This window comes from Scleropages formosus, chromosome 25 (genome assembly GCF_900964775.1).
Source record: "Scleropages formosus chromosome 25, fSclFor1.1, whole genome shotgun sequence".
NCBI lineage: Eukaryota > Metazoa > Chordata > Actinopteri > Osteoglossiformes > Osteoglossidae > Scleropages > Scleropages formosus.
In genome coordinates, this window is record NC_041830.1 from 672,277 (window position 1) to 692,635 (window position 20,359).

General features: G+C 46.7%; 1 protein-coding gene across 3 annotated transcripts in view; it reads right to left on the bottom strand.

Moving 5' to 3' along the window:
* The window catches only part of LOC108928231 (monocarboxylate transporter 1-like), a 45,086-nt gene extending 25,012 nt beyond the window's left edge, over positions 1 to 20,074 (bottom strand). The window contains exon 1 of one of the 3 annotated variants that reach the window (XM_018742077.2): positions 19,815 to 20,074. The gene's annotated coding sequence lies outside the window, so the exon portion shown is untranslated. Of the gene's footprint in view, positions 1 to 7,263; positions 7,351 to 10,563; positions 10,794 to 19,814 lie in introns of those variants that run through there. The other 2 variants (XM_018742078.2, XM_029249196.1) reach the window with 2 other exon arrangements.
* Positions 20,075 to 20,359: the final 285 nt, after the last annotated feature.

Genomic DNA, 20,359 nt, shown 5'->3' on the forward strand with positions numbered 1-20,359 from the left:
CCTATGCTATTCTGCCTCTGTTCTTCAGTTCCATCTCATTTTCTGTACAGCCCTGAAAATAGAATTCAATAAACAGACAAATAAGAAGGGATATTTGTCAAAGTCTTTCGGGGGGGGGATTGTGGCCAAAGCAGTCATCTTCCATTTACATATATTCTTCTAGCAGACACTTTTCTTACTTTACACCTCACAGAAAAAAACAAAGTGTGCGTCAGCAGAAAAACAGGCGTTCTATAGATTGCTACAGCTGCTATCCCCTTCTTTAATAAAATTTAATGTAGTAATAAAAATTTAATGAAATTTAATTTAAAAATGAAAAATTTTCAAACCTTACAACCTTATCATATGATCAAAAAAAAATCTTTAGCAACATAGGGCAGGGTTTAACCTGTAAAATTGGCTTCATATAGCAATAGTGAATCTGTTGTCAATGTTCGTCACCTGTGTGAGAGTGTACATGGGGCAGTGGTCCAGCAAATGTTTTGCAGTTTGTTGCTGCTCTTCACATGCGCATTAAAGGCTGTCTACTAGTCATATTTTGTACACGTGTGCCCTGAATCGGCCGTGCCCAGCGCGTAATTCGTTTAAGCGCTCCCAGCAGCGTCAGTGTAACTTGCTTCCAGGCAGTTCAGAGGATGGCACTGGGATAAATCTGTATAGCCATGAGTCGCCAGTCTTTGTCCATTGCTTTTGCCATGCAACGAATCACCAAAAGCCTGGGTGGAAACTATTGCTTCTGTCAAGTAGCTGTATCACTTATTGATGGAATGGTTTGAGATTTCAGGCAGAGTTGCTTTTGTTGGCCAGAGGCAATAGCAGTTACATAACTGTAAAGCAATGAGCTTTTGTCATTTATGGAGTGTTTTCCTAGTGATATGCATTGTGCATTTCTTCTGTTATCAGGAGGAGGTATACCACTTACAATAGGTAGGGAATTTGTTGGTATGGAGCAAATACAGCCAAATAAAATTCTCATTGTGGTGTTCAAAGCAGTCTACTTTAATATGGGCACTTGTAGCCCATACTGGTGCACAGTACTTTGCTGCAGAGTATGAGTGCTATTGATGTTATCTGTAGCACTTTGAAGTTTGCCCCCCATGAGAGGCCAGCAAGTCTTCAATAGGTTGTTCCTTGCGTTTGTGACAGTTTATCTAGATGGTGTTTGTATAAAAGTGTTCTGTCAAGTGTTACTCCAAGATGTTTTGGGAAATTGAGAGAACAGCATTTCCTTTGCATGTAACTTTCAGTCTGTAGTCTGCTAAGGCATTGGTAAGGTAACGACAGGGTCCCAAGGCAAGGATTACTATTGCAGCAAAACATCAGTAGAGTAAAACTAACCGGCCGCCACAAGCCAGTTATCCCTGTAGTAACTGACACCTCCTGCTTGGAACCCAAAAACCTGACGGTTCATGAGGCCCCGCTTTCATAGTCTGTACTCATTCTGAAAATCAAGATCAAGCAAGCTTTTGCCCTTCTGCTGCACGGTAGGTTTCTGTCCTCCCTGAGCTCGCCTTAGGACCCCGTGTTACTTAGGAAACTCAGAATTCCAAACAAGACACTAGTCAACACACTCAACCAACCAAAGCTTCACAATGACAGTAGGTAAGGACAGGAAGTAAAAAGTCCTGGAAAATGAGTTTCAAGGATCAGTTCCTGCTCCCCTGCTGTTCAACATATACACTGCAGATATACCAACAAGTGTCCAAGAAATTCATCTACGCAGACGATGTTGCTTTATTAACTGTAGCAAAAAACATCAAGTTCTGACAAACTAAGTGACTTTCAAAACTGAAGACTTAAGCTCAATGTCAGTAAGACTATGTAACCTTAGAACCTGTTCTGGTGTTATGGTTGTAACACCAAACTGAACTGCAGTTTCAACCATGCATTTACACTTCAGAACAAGGCACTGTGAAACAGACAAGTCACTGGATGTAGCTTGAAATTATACATGGGTCAATCCAGCTTTCAAAACAGAGACCCAGACTGTGGAGTCCTGGAGATGTGAAATAACCCCTCCAAGTGTAGCCCAGCCATCGCACGTGCACAGCTTGAGTTCTGAGAAGAAGCAGTGCCACGCTTCAAAACGAAAACTATTATCACGAGGTAGTTGTCAATATGCAGGGAGGCATGGTTTCCAAAGGCCAAGGAGGCAGTGACATGAGGAGCTGCATGAAGACTGTACTTGTCACATTCATCCTCCAGTGAGCAAAGGCTGTAATGCTACAGAATGGCACAGATAAGTGCCATGGAGTTTGTGAGAAAGCATATGATCACACACAGAGTCACTAGCAGAGACGCAGCAAAGCTCAACAGCCACCTCTTTTCCCCGAAAGCCACTTGCGGATTTCCATCTCCAGTGAGCATTTGTGCTGTAAACATGTCATCCTCCTGAGCAACCCACAACAGAAAGCATATTTAGCTAACTGTGAACAATTTGTACTGAAATCTGATGACTGCATCCCCTCCTCTCAACTACAGTTCAGTATGGTGTGCCACAGGGCTCTGTGTTGGGTCCATTACTGTTCTCACACTGTATGTTAGCATTGGGTGACATTTGCAAACAATGAACTTCCATTTGTATGCTGATGACACAGTTGTGTTTTGTTTAAGCTTGATGATCCATCACATGGTGTCTTTAGCTATTTGTTTTAACAATATAAATAAAAATAATTAAAAAAAAAAAAAAAAAACACTTCATCCATAGTTTCTCTAAACGCCAGTAAAACAGAGGTACTTGTGGTGGGTGCTGATGTCAAAGCTCGACACAATCACACCAGTCTTTACCACAAATGGTATTAGGTTCCAGCATACTGATTGTGTCAAGGATTTGGGTGTCCTGTTGGATAGAAAGCTGTCATCTGTATCAAATACTTTAAGACATGCTTCCTTCAGTTAACATAGCTAAATTACGGTGTGTTGAGAAACTGGTTCATGCTTTTGTCTCAAGCAGGCTGGACTATTGTAATGCTTTATTATTGGGTTGTCCATACCAGACTGTATCTAGGCTACAGTCAGGACAAAATGCTTCTGTGAGAACTGTCACTAAAACTAGGAAGTCTGACCATATAACACCAGTATTTAAATCACTGTATTGGCTCCTGGTCACATTTAGAGTTGATTATAAAATCCTACTTTTTACCTATAAGGCAGTACATGGCATCGCTCCCACTTACCTTTGTGAGATTGATTCTCATACCCCAGGACGATGTTTTCATTCACTGGATGCAGGCTACCTTAAAGTACCTGTGGTCAATAAGACCTCAGTAAGAGGTTGTGCCTTTAGTTACAGAGCACCTAAACTGTGGAATAGTCTACCAGTTACTGTCAGGAATATCCTGTCTCAGTTTTTAAATCCAGACTAAAGATTACATGTTTACTCAGGCATTCCACCTTGAAATTTAATTCCACTTGGCTGTGTTTTTCCACCTCTATACCAAAGCAAATTAAATTTACTAACCGTTTCTTCTTGTTGAGCATTGTCTCTCTACTTAAGACCTGAGAAGGCCAGCCGGCCGGCGGTCACAGACGCATCCCCATGCCAACTGAAGATGACCAATTGCCATGATAGACGAGACATACCATGCTAAGCTGGGAACTCAAGCTACCATACAGCAACAGTATCATCATTATCAGAATCAGAATGAGCTTTATTGCCAAGTATGTTCGCACATACAAGGAATTTGTCTTGGTGACAGGAACTACCACAGCACAGACAGAATGACAGTCACAAGACAGGTGAGAAGAGTATGTGAGCAAGGGATAAAAAAATATTTAAAAATATAAAGTACCCAATATACAAAAATAGTCACTAGATACAAATGCAAGGGAGTGTGAGTAAGAGATATGTGATAAATAGTTATAAATATAAATATAAATAACATTATGTATTGCACAGTTTACTCTCTAGGGGAGAGATTTAGGTGTTCATGAGGTAGATGGCCTGAGGAAAGAAACTTTTCTTATGCCTGGCTGTCCTGGTGCTCAGTGCTCTGTAGCGCCGGCCAGATGGCAAGGGTTCGAAGAGGAAGTGGCCTGGATGCGAGGGGTCTAGAAAACTGAGAAAAATTATTACTTGTAAACTGGTGGTGGCGCAGCAGGTTTGGCTAGGTCCCGGTCTCTGGTGGGTCTGGGGTTCAAGTCCCGCTTGAGGCGCCTTGTGACGGACCAGCGTCCCGTCCTGGATGTCCCCCCTCCAACCTTGCACCGTGTTAGGCTTGCCGCGATCCCGCTCGGGACAAGCTGCTTCAGCCAGTGTATGCGTGTGGCTTAGAATTGTTACTTAATCTAGAATGCCCAGGAGGGATGGGAAGCGACTAGCCCCCTTGGAGCCCCAGAGGTTTTTTTTCCTTTTTTTCCCCCTTCTTTTCTTCCTCAGTTTTCAGTTGGGAGTTTTTGTTCCTTTCCTCTGTGGCCAGTAGGCATACTAATAGCTCTATAAAAGCATTATGAGTCAACCATCTTCTTTATTTCTTTATCTGATGTACGCATTTTTCTTGCCTTATGCATGTGTCACTGCGTGAGAAGAGCGCTCTATAAAAATAAACTGAACTGGGTGTCAAGAAAGGTGAAAAGCAGACACTGCACTGAGGCAACTACACAGGAGAGTGTGTGAATGAAAGCAGCATTTCAGTTCAGCGTTTGTGGTGGAAATCTGCCACTGGTGGGACACCTCACTTGCTGCATACGGTCACCTATAGGAAAGTCACCATGTTCACCAGCAGGGGTTGCTCTGTAGAAACTCAGGCAGAACTGCACCTCACCACGCCACATGTACCACCAGGTGTGGGGGTGGGTGTCACACACTTCAACAAGTGCTGGACCACAATGACACTGCAGCGAGGGCCTCACAATTCTGCACTTGAGCGCTATACAAACGGAGACAGAGTGACCTACAGAACTGCTACCTACCATTCTACAACCACATTTGCAGTTGCAAATCAAGCATTAAGTGGTTTCACCACGAGCCCATTTGACTGGGCCAGGTGCACCAGCTACACCTGTGTAGAGAAACAGCTCTCCAAACATGTCTGTTTTCCCAGAACACACCACAAGCCAGCCCACATTTTTACGTGTGTCTGCGAGACAATGAGCTAGGCAGTGTCCCCATGAGAGAGTGAGAGGTGCCTCACAAACCATCCTCAAGCAGCCGTGACCATTCTGGGCCATTCCTTCGGCACTCCTTACATCAGGAGTAGGAAGGACCTCCAAGCAAGGCATCAGCAAGCACTTTGTGTGCGTTTCATACTGATTTATTCTCCCAATCAACATTTCCCAACAAGCACCATACTCTGTAGCGGGACACACCTGTTAGTACTGTGGGCTGCATCAACACATTCAGCATCTGACATCCTCTTACGTAGGCCTCGAAAGTAGACAGCTCAATAGACAGGCCAGCTCTTCAATGTCTGGAGGTGGCAACTAACAGCACCATGCACACATAGTATTGTAATAAGGTGGAGAGCTGAGCTCTGTGGAGGTGATCACTTTCCTATGTATTCTGCAAGCTTGTAGCACCATAAGGACTTGTCATTTGGACTTGGGCACTGATCCACTGAACTAGCAATACACAGTCCTAAACTTGTCAGAGTCAGTTAGTGTTAGGAACATCAAAACTTCAGGCCAGTTTACAGCTCAGAGCTGTTCTCACAAGTTTCTGTGAACTCCCACCCCATGTTCTTTATTCTTCAACCACCTTCCACATACCCAGAGATGTGGGGGAGGGAGGGTTTACAAAGCCCTTTGTCCTCATGTCTAGCATGGCCGGCAGGGAGGGGAATACAAGACAAACAGATCTTTACAGGGTTCACATAAGTCTGCACCAGTCAAGGTGCATTTTACCATGGAGCAGGGCAACCCAGTGGGAACTACACTGCTTGGGCCTCACCTTTCACAGCAGGTTCAGCTCAGGGCACAGCATTTCCAGGTGACCAACACAATGTTTTTTGTCTGTGGCGCCTGGGGGTCTCACTGCAAGGCTGTCTGGATAAGATCCAAACGCACAGCAAATGGGATCCTGTGTGAAGCGGTAACATAAGAAGCACTGGTGCACAAAGAGTAGCTCGATCAACCGACACTTCAGAGCTTTGAACGCCAAAACCTGTCACTCGCAAGCAAAGGCCAACCGATAGACACAAAAAGCCCATCCAGTACTAAGGAAAGCAGCTGTCTTCTGTGAAGTGAGTGCTGTAAAGGAACAGTTCACGTAAAGCACCACTGGGGATCAGGTGGCATTTGGGCACTGGGATATACACATCAATGTAGAAACAAGTCACTACAATACCAGCGTAAAATTAAGGTAATATGGATTGCAGACAACTAACAGGGATCATGCCATCAATACGTTGCTTGTAGAAATGGGTTTAAGTATCACACAACACATACAGATTTCCCCAAGTCCAGCACAATGCGAGAAGCAGGTGTGCGTCAGAGGCAGACTGATCCAAAAAGTAGCAGATCCCACAGAAAACTGACCAACCGCTGCGAGTGTAACATAACTGCAAAGCACAATCAGGTAGTGCTGTAGCCAGGATTTGGGTGTCCTGTTGGATGGGAAGCTGTCATTTGTATCTCATGTAAATGCTTTGACTAAACCATGCTTCCTTCATTTAAGCAGCAGCTAAATAACGACGATTCCTATGCAGACGGGATGCTGAGAAACTGGTTCATGATTTTGTTTCAAGCAGGCTGGACAATTGTAATGCTTTATTGTTGGTTTGTCCATGCCAGACTGTATCCAGGCTACAGTTGGTACAAAATGCTGCAGCGAGAATTGTCACTAGAACTAGAAGCACGACCATATAACACCAGTACTTAAATCGTTATATTGGCTCCCGGTCGCATTTATAGTTGATTTTAAAATCCTTCTTTTGACCTATAAGGCAGTACATGGTATTGCTCCTGCTTACCTTTTTGAGATTATTGATTCTTATATCCCTGGACGATATCTTCGTTTGTTGAATGCAGGTTACCTTAAAGTATCTGCGATCAATAAGAACTCAGTAGGAGGTCGCGCCTTTAGTTATAGAGCACCTCAACTGTGGAATACTTTGCCAGTTACTGTCAGAAATGCCCTGTCCGTTTCTGTTTTCAAATCCAGACTAAAGACTTACATGTTCACTCAGGCATTCCACCTCAAAATGTAATTCCACTTGCCTTGGTTGTTTTTACCGCCTTATATATATATATATATATATATATATATATATATATATATATATATATATATGCACATTAAATTGACTTAAGTTACAAAGTACTAACCTTGTTCGTTCTTGTTGAGAACTGCCTCGCTACATAAGAGTTGAGAAGACCGGCCTGTGGTGACAGACGAATCCCATGCTCACTGAAGATGATGACCAACTACTATGATGGACGAGACGTTCCATGCTGAGCTGGGGATTCAAGATACCATATAGCAACAATATCATTATTACTTGTTAACTGGCTTAGAATTGTTATTTAAAGTAGAATGCCCAGAAGGAGTGGGCAATCACTGGCCCTTGAACCCCCAGAGGTTGAGGACCTCCCTCAACTTTCAATTCGGAGTTTTTGTTCCTTTCCTCTGTGGCCAGCAGGCATACTTATCTCTATAAAAGTACTATATTATGGTAATTAGTCAACTGTTTTCTTTGTTTCTTATCTGATGTATTTGTTTTTCTTGCCTTAGGTCTGCGTTAAAGCGCTCTGTATCACTGCATGAGAAGAGTGCTCTTTAAAAATAAATTGAATTGAATCAGTGACTGTTCCCCTCCCAGTCAGTTTTAATGACATTAAATACTTAGCAGCACACCTAAGCAGGAAACTAAGCCTTGCACCAGAGGGCGCCAGCTCTGCTGGGCTGTGTCCAGCTGGCACCGGGCCTCTCCAACAACTTGCTGCACCTCTGGGGCCTGATTAATACCCTCCCCCAGCACATCTGTGTCTTTGGCACCACACGTCCACACCACTGTCACAGGCCAGCAGTGAGAGAAGACCGCACACAGGGCACTATGTGTTCCGAATGACCTCACAGGTTCAGCAGAGATGGAAGATGACCATCTCCACAGGAACTAAAGACACCAACATTACACACAGCTCTTCACTGCATCACAGCAATATTTTGTAAAAGTTTAATATTTCAAAATTAAAGAGGGGAAAACTTTCATTTCAAAAAAAGTGATTTACTTGCATAAAACTTGAAATTATGAACTAGAACTTATAAGGTCATAAAAGCCATACTGTTTTCCAACATCTATTTTGTCATATTGTTTCAACAAACATTTAAAATTGTTCGTCACGTACAGTGCTGCTTGACAGTACGTAAGCCGAATGTCCCTTAGTTTTATCACAAAATAGTTAATGAGAAGCAATTTTTCCTCAGCTGGCATAATAGGTGTAATTACAAATTCCATATGTTGCTTTGGACAAAATCGTGTGTAGTAAAAACTCTGTAGTAGTGTAGGTACAAAAAAGTGAACTGCAAGTTACACTGGTTACACCAAGTAGGTAAGTAGAATCAGGTGCATAAGTTACCACCATTTTGTCATTTTAACACAAATTATACAATGATTACCACCCATACAGGGTGACTTCCAATCAGTACTGTGTATGATACACTGGAATGTCTCAGTTGAATGACTGGACACTAGGATGGTCATGTGGGGGTCAACTGAAAGTAAAGGTACAAAACATTGTGATGTTTTTACACCACAAGCTTAATGGAAACTAAAACTTTGAACAGAAAGTATCAGAAAGTGCACAGAGCGGTAAGTATTTCAGACATGTCCATCTCTTTCAGAATTCATCCTTCCAGACAGCTGTGTGTGTGGGGGAGGGGGGGATACCTCTGCACAACAGGGCTACCAAGCAGTCCTGCTGAACACACCCTCTCATCCCATGACACAGTGAGTGAAATGTAGCACCGAGGGACCCTGTGTATTAACAACCCACAGCTATGAATGCTGTCACATCTCAAACACACACACACACAGAAACATTTCCAAATGACTTCAGAAGAGCTTGATAAGCAGTAAAGATAAGAATCTCCAGCAAGATGGGTTGTCACACAGGATCAGGACAAAGATCAGATGGGCAGACCAGCACTGTCCACCTGACCCAACAGAAGCTTAGTGAGCTCATTTGGCCATGTGACCCACACACATACATAGAGCAGTCCTTGCCACTCTAATGTAGTGTGTCCTGTATAAGAGCACACACACACAGGCCAGACTGTGCTGAAGGTCAGCACCCTTTATCATGCAAGTGAGCAGCATAATACCTACTGCTGTGCCTTGAATTCCAAAGGTACTGGTGAGCCCATCGACACACACTGTACTGCTGGTGAGCAACAGAGCACACGAACAAGAGGAGACATCTTCACCACATCTTCCTGGACAGCAGAGTGCTGCACTTACATTTACCTCACACTTTTCTCCAAGACGACTTACATTAATCTACTTACAGCTAGATAACCATACAGCTGGATACCTTCATCAAGGGTGCTAGAGAGCAGGAAGCGGGATTCAAACCCAGGTTTTTCAGGTTCAAAAAGGCAGCAGCTCCAAACCCTACCCTATCTGCTACCCCACCCCCATGCCATGGTACCATGTATAGTAAAGCAACATGAAGAATGTGTACACTGGTAGTAGGCAGGGTGCACTCACTACCACAAGGTGAGCTGAGTCCAAACCCCACTGCCACCACAGCATGCCTCCTGAGGGGGCTAAGTGGATGCAGTCAGATAGACGGCCCTGCTACAGCTTATAGTAAGCTAGATGAGAGACGCGCGAAGCACAGGACAGCTACATGATGAACCACTGGAAGCGCCGACAAACCCAAACGGGGTGCATGCGGGGGGCTACGAATGAAGAGCTCCTGCTGGCCACGAACACAAACTTGACGCACTTCGTTGGCGAAGGCTCTAAGGCTTGCCTTAAGTGACAAACGGCCACTCCCGCGTCCACTTCAACTAACACAAGTGGGTTAAATTAACTTTAATATTTAACAAAACGAACCGAAAAAACTGTTACAGTTAAGTGAGGCAGACCGGTCGTCGCGCCCAGAAACTTTGTGAGAAGGCAGCCGCAAGTCAAGCACTGGAGGCACGATTTGGCGCGACCGAGTCGGAAGCGGAGGGATCGCGACAGACCGCACGTGCAGCTCATCAGCGAACTCGCGCCACGACCTTCCCGAGAAACGCGAGGGCAGTTGCTAGGGGGACTGGCGTCCGCATTGTCTCGCGCTGCCGTCACACTCGTCGTACTTCCCCTACATGGATGCGCGTCGCGCCGAGAGCCGTGGATAGCGTGAACACGCAGTCAGGCGGAAACGTACCGAGAAGGCGGATAAGAAGATAGCGAACGAGCGGGCTGCTGGGAAATTGCCGCGTCAGATGTTCCCGCTGAACGGCCCTCTCCGCAAACACTGTACACTAACAAACAAAGTAAAGTACCCGGCACGGAAACAGAGAAAAGAGAACGAGAGAATAAACTTAAAAGAAGTGGGGTGAGCAAGGATGCAGCAGCGCACCTCTCTGTCCCTAGTTTCGCTGCACTGCAGCAGTCCACCCAGTACCCCACTCACCCTTAACGTGTCCAAACGACGTTTCCTTCTTGTCCTTTGGCTCTGTTCTGCCGCAAGATGCGCGTGACGGCGCGCTGATGCACGCGTGAAGGTAATAGCGGCGGCTCACACTGCGCATGCACCACTAGGGCATCACTCACCGCAGGACTCCGCTCTCGGAATTACAATACAGCACCGTGGGCGTGGGGAGAAGAGTTTGGTCGCATCTCATTGGTCCCCAGCATTTAAATGTCGCTTTCACACTACCTGTGTGGATGTGAAAGTTGGATTTTAAAATTGTACAGAAAAGACTGCTGGTGGTTTAGTAGTGTTTAGAACTGCTGCATTTGGACCCAAATGAAATGTCACAGGTTCGAATCCCACCTCCAGCTGTAGTACCCCTGCAGGGTACTTACCCAAACAAGTGCTCCAGTAATATTACACTGCTGTAAATAAATAAATATTGGGGTAAATATCAGTAGGTAGTTTAACACTGTAAATCGCTTGTTTGGAGAAAAGCGTCAGCTAAATTAAAAAATTAAAAATTGCGGAGCCAGAACTGTGAGTGGGAGCACGAGACGAGTAATGAGACTGGACATATGACGAGAAGATCGGATCCTGTTGAAAAGAGGGTGGTGACGGAAAAATTGGAAGAGGAAGAAGAAGAGGGCGAGCCGCGATGGATGGAGTGGAGTGGAGCACAGAAAAAAGCGGAGGACAGAAGCTTGGAGGAGCCCAACAACATCCGAACAGTTGTTAAACCACCGATTTTGAACTTTTTTTCCTCACACGTTTAAAGTAACCGAATGAGACAAATATAAAGATGCATGCTTCACCGCTCCACGTGGTGCCCTGCTGCTACGTTAGCGTGTAGGACAAAATCCCCGCAGGACAAATAATTAACAATTTTTTTCTTCTGATAACACTTCTTTGAGTTGTAAAATATTATACTTATTATATAATCATAATGAGACCGCAATAAGGAAGGCATTATAAGTTGTATTGTAGCACAACATAATACTTGCATTATTATAAATTTATAGCTCGACGTTGTTTTACAACATAAAATTATTTGTACAATTATAAAAAAGCATAATTAAAAAAACATATCTTTGAAAAATAAAAAACATCATTAAGCGTTAAGGTTTATTTAAATTTGCCACGCCCACACCTCCGGGCCGACACGGAACACCTGGGACGCAACGCAGACTACAGCATAAAAGGCTGCGTCAGACCACCAGCTGATGCGGAACCTTGATTTGCCTCCTCGTTAGCGGCCTTCTCTAGCTATTTCCTGTTCCCGAACGCCTTCCCCGAACCCGTCCCTTGTTCCCCCGATCTCCTGCCTCTTTTCTGATCATCGACCTCTTGCCTGTGTACTGACCTCGCCTTTTGGATCCTCCCTGTTACGACGTTCGCACCTCGAAGACCCTTTGCCTGTTCTTTGACCTCCTCTCTTGAATTTCCCCGAAGACACCACGATTACCGCTCTGCACTTGGGTCCGCCGCTTCCTTCAGGACCCGACCATGACAAAGTTTCATTTACTACCACCTGAACCTAGGCTATGCCATGGCATTGAGAAATGAACCAACACAGAGAAAGATTGTAATTTTTTTTTTTTAGGGTTACAAATACTTCACTATTAAATTACTTCATTTATATTTTTTCTCCCAATTATAGTGGTATTAAATTGCAAAAACAAAAAAATGGGCTTTTCATTTTTTTATTAAGAAGGCTTTGTTCCACTTGTTTTGACTACCCCACATTACCATAGTTACTGTATCTTGTTGCCTTTGTTCCTGTTACCATGCTTTGTGCCGAGGTTACTTTTCTGCCTGCTTGTTCCTACGTAGAAAATGCTTGACTCTTTGCTCACAGACAGCATCCGATGCCGAAAGGTGAATAACGCTATTCTGAAATTACATGTGCACTAGTGTAGTTTTTTTAATTAAACTTTTGGTAAAGTTATCAGTAATACACAACCAAAACAATACATTAAAATCCCCAATCCAACAAACCCAACACCATTTTCCTACAGTTTGTCAACAAAGTTACTAGTCTAAGCAACTGTTAATCACATTGTCAAGACAAAGTCTTTCCCATAACAATCCCTTTCTGGCTTCCAAAAAATATAACTGCCCCGTGTCTTCCCCACACCAACATACCCAAAAGGGCTGTCCCCCAGTAGCAGCTCAACTGAAGTCATCATCATAATACATGCTTCCTTCAAAACACATGAAATACTTCTAAATTACAACATAAAACTTGATCATAAATAGACAAATAAGTAGTGCAGTTACGACATGAGCGAGCCGCTCTCGCGTGCTTTGTGGGTCGCGCGGCCGCACGTCCCTGTTGTCCTCGAGAAAGAGTAGAGAGTGAAGCTACTTTGATGTCGTCACGGGCTTTGGGTCGTGCGCGGCTGATACAGCACTATTAATCCCATTGTTCCCAAGCCAAATGCAGTATCGTGGTACTGTACCCTGCTTCTGAGCAGAGAGCGGCTCAATGTCAGTACCACATAGAGAACATTCAAACTCCACACAGACTAAAGAGGGATCGAACCCACGTCTTCTTGCATCTTCTAGGCGTAGTGAGACAGTAGCACTACTCACTATGCCGCTGTGCCACTGTGCCACCTGTTTATTATGTGGAAAGTTTAGGGTGCACCACATTTTAACAGTGAGTTGCTTATAGTCATACTCTGCTGCTATAGTCTAATTTTAGCTTATTGCTTAGTAAATTAAAAGGGATTATAAAAATATTTACGCTGATTGTATAAATGTCACTGAGTTGCGCTGTTTGGACAAAGAGTTAGAAGATCAGTCACTTGGAATTTATGTCCTCTGAGTATTTCAGATGCAGCTCTTTGGTGAGTAGCATGGATTGACATGGGAAGTAGTTTTGGCTAAACTGAACCCTTTCCCATGGTCTCTGGAACACTATGAGCAAGTTATTTGCCTGAACTGTTGTGAGTGGACTGTGATGCAGAGAAAAGGGACATTTTCTCCTGTATCAATTGTACAAATCTCTGAAATCTCTCCCATCTAAAATTGTTTCTTCCCAGTAAAAAAAAATCCAGGTTTACCTTTGGAAAGAACAACCTTCTCATCTCATGTCATCACAAAGCATTGATGGTGGTCAATGTAACCACCTGCTGTGAATGATAAACCATGAGAAGACATCAGAATTTTGAACTATGTAACCAAATATGTTGACCATAGATCATATTAGCTGTTTGGCCTTGTGCGATGTGAATAAAAACAAAATGATGATGTCTTCCAGATCAGATGTCTCCCACACTCACACTCAAAAGGTCACGCAGTCTTTTTTATTATGCTTTTTCTCCCATTTCCAGAAGAGGACTGCTTATTGTCTTACAGGAATTGGAACAGGTTAGCATACATATTTATGTACGTGGTTTGCACATTTACATTATTAGCAGTTGTTAACATACCATTGTTTAAATGTTAAAAATGTGCTACATATAGATTTGAAACTTCACAGATTCCATTTATTAGAGAAGGTAATGCTGGGAAAAGAGCCTCAGGGGAGGGTTCAGCCTTTTTTGAGCGTGTGGTGCTTGAGATTTAGCTCAGTCAAGACCATCTACTGATAGTGTGTGCCCTGTGCACATCCCCAGACATGTTCACTGGGTTTCGTCTTATAAATGTTGAAGACATTTGATTTAAAGCACCCCCAGCACTGACTGCAGTTTTATTATTGCACTCAGTAACGTTTGTGCAATGATTCTGCAATGTGCACTCACTTGTAGCTCCAAAGTAAGCATAGAACTCCCAGTGTAATTGTCACATCCCACGGGGTCACTGCCCCTCCTGGTCAGAGGCGGCGCCACTCAGTGCCGCTAGCTAACGCTTACCTATCACCTCACAGTCTCGTAGGACATGGAGGTATAAAAGGAGCCAGCGGAGCAGAACTAGTCGTGGATTCTTAATCAGCAGTTCTCTTGTGCTTCGTTGGCGATTGGTAGTCTCTTGTTCCCTCAGTTTGTTTCCTAGGTGTGCATGTTCCAGTCCCGAGTGCCCGTCCCGTCACTTCCTGCCTCTTGTTCTTCAGTCCTGGTCCATCGTTCCTGTCCGGTATTTCGTCACGTCTCAGGGTTGCGGTCAGACTCACAGATTAGCATTTCACTGTTCACCGTAGTTCCAACACCGTGTGTGTTTCCTGGTCTCGTGTTTCTTGTTTCTCTTCCACCGAGTGTCTTACAATACTCACCGTACACGTCTAACCTCACACTGCACGGGAAGTCATTATATATTTCGTCTGTGTTTGGACGTAATAGCAACGCGCGTCCGTGTCGGACTCCCGTCCGGACGCTACAGAAGAATCCGCCTGCTAATATGACTTCAGCGGAATGGCGTGAGCTGGCGGAGCTGACAGAGGCGAACCAAGAACGACTCCTGGTTTGCACAAACGCCGCTAGCCGCCTCACAGATCAGTTGGAGCAGTTGACACGACTCCTCAGTCACGGTGGGCGGGGCGCCGATCCGACCAGTTCGCAAACGCATGATGATTGGCGGACATGTCTTTTTGATCGTCTTTATGCTTCCTCGGGTCCTCGCGCGGAGCCCACGAGCCCTGTGCAGACCAATGGGATCAGCGCTACTGAGCAGCTGTCCGTTCCCTTCCAGGAGGCTTTGCAAGGTAGCAGAGGTGAGAACCAGAATTACACAGAATACTCAATCCCCAGTCCAGCCTCTCTGTTCCCAGGGCCCTACTCTCCTGAGTCACCCCCTAGCCCAGACAGAAAGACAGAGAGACAGTTCTTCCCCAGCACCAGGAGTTTTCAGGTGCGTTCCTGGTCTCCAGTGGAGAAGACATCCAGCCCCCGATTGTCAAGACCACTCTCTCAGGAGTTCTCGCCGGATTACCGGAGCAACTCCGGGTCCAGCCGGACCCCGACGCCGCCAGGGCAGCAGGTACCCTACAGCCCTGTGGACAATGAGCCGGCTCAAGCACGCAACCTTGTCAGCTGTGCAGGGCTCGAAGAACCGTGCGTCAGACAGGGAATAATACGACTCAGTAACGGGCGTTTGACAGAGGAGGAAAGGAGGCGCCGTTTTCTGCAACGCTTGTGCTTTTACTGTGGAGCTGCGGATCACGTGCAGGTTTCCTGTCCAGTGCGGCCACCCCGTGGATCCCAACGGACCGACTTACTGGTGAGTGATGTATCTCTCCATACCTCCCTGTTGACATTACCAGTTACAGTATCCTGGGGTTTCCAGCAGCAGCAGATGAAAGCTATGGTAGACAGTGGCGCTGCAGGGAATTTCATGGATCATGATATGGCCGCGTCCTGGGGCTTGCCCTGTGCCCGATGCCCCAAACCCCTGGCTGTTAAAGCTATTGATGGCGCTCCAATCGGGTCGGGGCGTGTAGAGCAGCGCACAGAGCCCGTTACTATGCAGGTAGGGCCACTCCATAAGGAACAGATATGGTTCTATCTGATTAAGTCCCCTGATAACCCCATTATTTTGGGATATCCATGGTTATGCACCCATGACCCTGTTATCTCTTGGAGGGAGGGGAAACTGCTGTCTTGGGGACAGCAGTGTCCCGAACACCTGGAGACGTCTTGTAACTCCACATCCATAGAGAGCCCTAATGCAGATCTGCCCCTGCAGCTTCCAAGGGAGTATGCAGATCTAGTGGCGGTGTTTAGCAAACACAAGGCTGCAGAACTGCCCCCTCATAGACCTTGGGATTGTGCTATAGATCTTTTTTCGGGCACTACACCCCCTAGGGGGCGGGTATACCCTCTTTCTCAACCTGAACATCAGGCAATGGAGGCTTATGTAACGGAGGCACTAGAAGCCGGATTCATCCGGCCGTCTACCTCTCCAGCTTCCGCTGGCTTTTTCTTTGTTGAGAAAAAGGACGGGGGTTTGCGCCCCTGTATTGATTATCGGGGGCTAAATGCCATTACTGTGAAGTACCCGCACCCCTTGCCTCTTATCACGTCGGCCCTCGAACAGGTTTCTGGTGCTACCATCTTTACGAAACTGGACCTCAGGAGCGCATATAACCTGATTCGCGTTAGGGAAGGGGATGAGTGGAAGACCGCTTTTAGCACCGCCCTCGGCCATTATGAGTACCTGGTCATGCCTTTTGGCCTGGCGAATGCACCTTCCGTATTCCAGGCTTTTGTTAATGAAGTACTCAGAGAGCTAATTAATCGCTCAGTATTAGTGTATCTGGATGATATCCTGATCTTTTCTCGGTCCCGTGAGGAGCATATTGGACATGTCAGGGAGGTGTTGCAAAAGCTGGCAGCACATAAGCTGTACGTGAAAGGGGAGAAGTGCCAGTTCCATGTGCACTCTGTGGATTTCCTGGGGTACATCCTAACACCCAACGGGGTCACGATGGATCCACAGAAGGTCTCGGCAGTTCTGTCATGGCCCCAGCCAAAGACAGTAAAGGACCTGCAACGGTTCCTAGGTTTTGCGAATTTCTATAGGCGCTTCATAAGGAACTTCAGTTCCGTTGCAGCCCCGTTGACTGCCCTGTTAAAAGGAGCCCCTAGGCGCCTGACCTGGACTCCTGAGGCGAGTCAGGCCTTTGAAGACCTAAAGAAGCGTTTTACTTCTGCCCCAATCCTGAAGCACCCTGATCACAAACTGCCCTTTATTGTGGAAGTTGATGCTTCTGAGGCCGGGGTAGGGGCAGTGCTCTCACAGCGCCAGGGAAGTCCCCTGAAGCTCTATCCATGTGCGTATTTCTCACACAAGATGTCGCCTACTGAACAGAATTATGATGTAGGAAACAGGGAGCTCTTAGCCATAAAGATGGCCTTGGAAGAGTGGAGACATTGGTTAGAGGGGGCTACGCACCCATTCTTAGTGTTAACTGATCACCGGAACCTGGAGTATCTGCAGAAGGCAAAGAGGCTCAATTCCAGACAGGCGCGGTGGGCCATGTTCTTCACCAGGTTCCGTTTCACGGTGACCTATCGTCCTGGCTCCAAGAACGGCAAGGCCGATGCCCTGTCCCGTTTGTTCGAGGTATCGCCTCAGCTCTCCCCACCAGACACCATCTTGTCCCCGACGCAGTTTGTGGCTCCTATCCGTTGGGCTTTATTGGACGATATCCAAGCAGCCCAACGTCAAGAACCCGGTCCCAACGAGCAGCCCCAAGACAAAGAATACGTCCCGTCCACTGTTCGGTCCGAGCTCCTGCACTGGGCCCATGATGGTCCAAGTACAGGACACCCAGGGGTCAACCGAACCTTGAAGCTTCTCGCTGAACGCTTCTGGTGGCCATCCATGAAACAGGACGTACGAGACTTCGTCCTTGCCTGCACCACATGTGCCCAGGCCAAGGTCCCACGACAGCTGCCAGCAGGGCTTTTAGAGCCACTCCCGATTCCCAACCGTCCATGGTCCCATATAGCGGTGGACTTCCTTACTGATCTTCCGTGTTCTGATGGAAACACCACCATATTGGTCGTCATAGATCGCTTTTCCAAGGCCTGTCGACTGATTCCTCTGAAAGGTCTACCTACAGCCCTGGAGACCGCGGAACTGCTGTTCCAACATGTCTTCCGGCTGTATGGCCTGCCAGAGGATGTCGTCTCGGACAGGGGACCCCAGTTCACCTCAAGGGTCTGGAAGGCCTTCTTTGCCCGCTTAGGAGTCTCAGTCAGCCTCTCCTCTGGTTATCATCCACAGTCTAATGGGCAAGTGGAACGCCTCAACCAGGAGGTTGGACGTTACCTGCGGAGTTACTGTGCTCAGAATCAAGCGGATTGGAGCAGATACCTCCCCTGGGCAGAGTACGCCCAGAACTCCCTGGTCCATTCGTCCACAAACTTAACTCCTTTCCAGTGTGTGCTCGGTTACCAGCCTCCGCTGTTCCCGTGGACGATGGAGACCAGTGGGTTGCCAGCTGTGGACGACTGGTACAAGAGGAGTGAGTCGGTGTGGGAGTCCGCACATGTCCGTCTCCAGGAGGTGGTATCCAACCAAAAGGAGAAGGCCGACAAAAGGCGTAGGACTGTATTGTACCAGCCAGGGCAGAGAGTATGGTTGTCCACCCAGGATCTCAAACTGCATTTGCCCTCGAGGAAGCTTGCCCCCCGTTTCATCGGCCCCTTCAAGATCCTGAAGAGGATCAACCCGGTTTCTTACCGTCTTCAGTTGCCCTCGCATTATCGTATCTGTCCCACGTTTCATGTTTCGCGCCTCAAGCCCCATTGTGTTTCCGCCCTGCAGAGCCCAGCAGTCTCTCCACCTCCACCGTTGGATGTGGATGGTTCTCCTGCCTACTCCGTCAGGGCCCTCCTGGACTCCAAACGGAGACGGGGTACGCTGTACTATCTGGTCGACTGGGAGGGCTATGGGCCGGAGGAGCAGTCTTGGGTACCAGCACGGGACATCTTGGACCCAGCTCTTATTGAGGACTTCCATGAGTGTCATCCAGATCGGCCTGCTCCGCGACGGCGGGGGCGACCGCCTACCCGCCGGCGTTCTGCGGCTGGAGCCGCCCCTGGAGGGGGGGGTACTGTCACATCCCACGGGGTCACTGCCCCTCCTGGTCAGAGGCGGCGCCACTCAGTGCCGCTAGCTAACGCTTACCTATCACCTCACAGTCTCGTAGGACATGGAGGTATAAAAGGAGCCAGCGGAGCAGAACTAGTCGCGGATTCTTAATCAGCAGTTCTCTTGTGCTTCGTTGGCGATTGGTAGTCTCTTGTTCCCTCAGTTTGTTTCCTAGGTGTGCATGTTCCAGTCCCGAGTGCCCGTCCCGTCAGTTCCTGCCTCTTGTTCTTCAGTCCTGGTCCATCGTTCCTGTCCGGTATTTCGTCACGTCTCAGGGTTGCGGTCAGACTCACAGATTAGCATTTCACTGTTCACCGTAGTTCCAACACCGTGTGTGTTTCCTGGTCTCGTGTTTCTTGTTTCTCTTCCACCGAGTGTCTTACAATACTCACCGTACACGTCTAACCTCACACTGCACGTGAAGTCATTATATATTTCGTCTGTGTTTGGACGTAATAGCAACGCGCGTCCGTGTCGGACTCCCGTCCGGACGCTACAGTAATAGCAGAAGACAGGAGCCATCTGTGTCCATCTGTGTTGGTACTAATCGTGGTGGACCATGAATTCAACAGCTGAATGCCTATGAATACAATATTGTTACACACGGCTTAATAATATCCATTACACGTGGCTTCTTTGTAACTGTAAAGAGCAGGGAATGTAGACAGAGTACAGGTACACAGCAGCAATGACATTCATTAGCTCCTTACCTTCTCCTGAGGAAATGGGGGGGATCCTCTTCGGCTCAGACCCCTCACTGATGGTAAACGAGTCACTTGTCACATCCTCATGAGAGTCTTGCTCCACCTTCTAGGGACGATGCACACTAGGCTGCTGTTGGGTGGAGAGGACCCAGGATATGTTAGTGGTGGGTTGCTGTGTTTCTGGATCCTGTCAGTAGTCCAGGAACTGTGCCACACCTGGCAAGGTGTGTGTATCTGGGTGGATCAGGCACTCGGGGACTGCCATGTGCAAGTGGAGACAGCGTGTCATGTCACGTCCTCATACTTTCCAGCTGATGAAATACCAATGGAGGGATGTACCGGTTTTAGCTCAGCCCTGCCTCCGCCGTGTTCCTGGCAGATAACGGAACAGAACCAAGTGCACACACTACTTGCCCTGGCACTGCATTGTTTAGTTTAATGGCAACTGTTGTGTGGATGACTGACAATTCAGCCATTATGACTATACTGTCTGTCTTACAATCAACTAAACAATTAAAAAGGTTCACCACAGAAGCCACTCAGTACTAATA